Raw genomic sequence first — 3,206 nt, forward strand, 5'->3', positions numbered from 1 at the left:
CTACCGTCGGGTTCAGTTCATCGTTCCGCTGACCGGGGGTGTAATCCGAGCTCGCGGTGAGTTCTGCTCCTCTGGACGGTGTCCTCCGTGTGGCTGATGCTGCGGTTTCAGCACTGATTCCCGGGACAGCGACCGCGCACACGTCACACGCGCGGAGTGATGCGGGAGGAGGGAGAGGGACATGATGATGATGATGATGATGAAGATGCCCATCAGTCTGTTTTTTTTTTTTTTTTTTGTTATTTACAGAATGACAAGAAATGAACATGATGGAAATAAAGGTGCTAAAGTTGTATTCGACTTGAAGTTCGTTTTAATTTTTCTTTACTATATTTTGACTTTTTAATAGTTGATTATCAAACAGTTTTGTGTAATTTTATCCAGCAGAATGATGCTTCAGAGAGGAAAAAACAAACAAAACATCACAGAATTCAAGAAATCTATTGAAAAGATATTTTGTTTCTGCTTTAGTATCTATCCATCCATCCATCCATCCATCCATCTACCTATCCTTCCTTCCATCCATCCATCCATTAATCCATCATCAATTCACCCATCAATTCATCCATCCATCCATCCATCCATCCATCTACCTATCCATCCTTCCAACCATCCATCCATTAATCCGTCCAACCATTCACCCAACTACCATTCATCCATCCATCCATCCATCCATCATCCATTCACCCATCTACCCATCCATTAATTCATCCATCCATCCATCCATCCATCTACCTGTCCTTTCAACCATCCATCCATTAATCCGTCCATCCATTCACCCAACTACCATCCATCCATCATCCATCATCATCCATTCATCCATTCACCCATCCATCCATCCATCCATCCATCCATCCATCCATACATTAATTCATCCATCCATCTACCTATCCTTCCTTCCATCCATCCATCCATTAACCCAACTACCATTCATCCATCCATCCATCCATCCATCCATCATCCATTCACCCATCTACCCATCCATTAATTCATCCATCCATCCATCCATCCATCCATCCATCCATCTACCTATCCTTCCTTCCATCCATCCATCCATTAATCCGTCCATCCATTCACCCAACTACCATTCATCCATCCATCCATCCATCCATCCATCATCCATTCACCCATCTACCCATCCATTAATTCATCCATCCATCCATCCATCTACCTATCCTTCCTTCCATCCATCCATCCATCCATTAATCCATCCATCCATCCATCATCTACCTATCCTTCCATCCATTAATCCATCCAATCATCCATTCACCCACCTACCCATCCATCCATCCATCCATCCATCCATCCATCCATCCATCTACCTATCCTTCCGTCTGTCCATCCATCTGTCCATCCATTCACCCAACTACCATCCATCCATCCATCCATCCATCCATCCATCAATTCATACACCCACCCACCCATCCTTCCATCCATCAATCCATCCACCCATCCATCCATTAATTAATTCATCCATCCATCCATCCATCCATCCACCCATCCATCTACCTATCCTTCCATCCATCCATCCATTCACCCAACTACCATCCATCCATCCATCCATCCATTAATTCATCCATCCATCCATCCATCCACCCATCCATTAATCCGTCCATCCATTCACCCAACTACCATCCATCCATCATCCATCATCATCCATTCATCCATTCACCCATCCATCCATCAATTCATCCATCCATCCATCTACCTATCCTTCCATCCGTCCATCCATTCATCCATTCACCCATCCATCCATCAATTCATCCATCCATCCATCTACCTATCCTTCCATCCGTCCATCCATTCACCCACCCACCCATCCATCATCCATCCATCTACCTATCCTTCCATCCATCCATCCATTCACCCAACTACCATCCATCCATCCACCCATCCATCCATTAATTAATCCTTCCATCCATCCATCCATCCATCCATTAATTCATCCATCCATACATCCATCCGTCCATCCATTAATTCATCCATCCATCCATCTATCCATCCACCCATCCAATATTTCATCCATCCATCCATTAATTCATCCTTTCACCCATCCATCCACCCATACATCCATCCATCCATCCACCCATCCGTCCATTAATTCATCCATCCATCCATCCATTAATTCATCCATCTGTCCATCCATCCATCCATCCATTAATTCATCCATCCACCCATCCGTCCATTAATTCATCCATCCATCCATCCATTAATTCATCCATCTGTCCATCCATCCATCCATCCATTAATTCATCCATCCATCCATCCATCCATTAATTCATCCATCCATCCATCCATCCATCCATCCATCTACCTATCCTTCCTTCCATCCATCCATCCATTAATTCATCCATCCATCCACCCATCCAATAATTCATCCATCCATCCATCCATACATCCATCATTCATCCATCCATCCATCATCCATCCATTAATTCATCCTTTCACCCATCCATCCATCCATCCATCCGTCCGTCCATTAATTCATCCATCCATCCATCCATCCAGTAATTCATCCATCCATCCATCCATTAATTCATCCATCCATCCATCCAATAATTCATCCATGCATCCATCAATCCATCCATTAATTCATCCATCCATCCATCCATTAATTCATCCATCCATCCATTAATCCATCCAATCATCCATTCACCCACCTACCCATCCATCCATCCATCCATCCATCTATCCATCCATCTACCTATCCTTCCTTCCATCCATCCATCCATCCATCCATCCATCCATCCATCCATTAATTCATCCATCCACCCATCCATCCATCCATTAATCCATCCACCCACCCATCCATCCATCATCCATCCATTCTCCCATTGTTATTGTATGCTTGCAGTTTGACTTCAATGTGCTCAGGTTGATTCGGACACTTTCTCTCCAGTCATCTCAGTGGCAGAGTGTCCATCCCTTAAAAGTACTCATGGAGTAAGTGAGACAACCAGCCCTGGACTCACTCCACTATAATAACTTACGCTATACGGTTTAATTAACCTGTTTCTCTAAGCAACTGTAACAAAAGAGCGTTATTTCGCTTCTTTTTAAGTTGTAAAGCACATTTACCAAGAATATTATTATTACCACATCAAAATAAGCATGTTAACCCTTAGTCTCGCCCATCAGTCACATCTGGCCTCCCCATTGGACAGCGTCAGCGTCCATCACTGTACGACTAGCAGCACTGACGTTAC

The sequence above is a fragment of the Chanodichthys erythropterus genome, chromosome 14, assembly GCF_024489055.1.
Source record: "Chanodichthys erythropterus isolate Z2021 chromosome 14, ASM2448905v1, whole genome shotgun sequence".
Taxonomy (NCBI): domain Eukaryota; kingdom Metazoa; phylum Chordata; class Actinopteri; order Cypriniformes; family Xenocyprididae; genus Chanodichthys; species Chanodichthys erythropterus.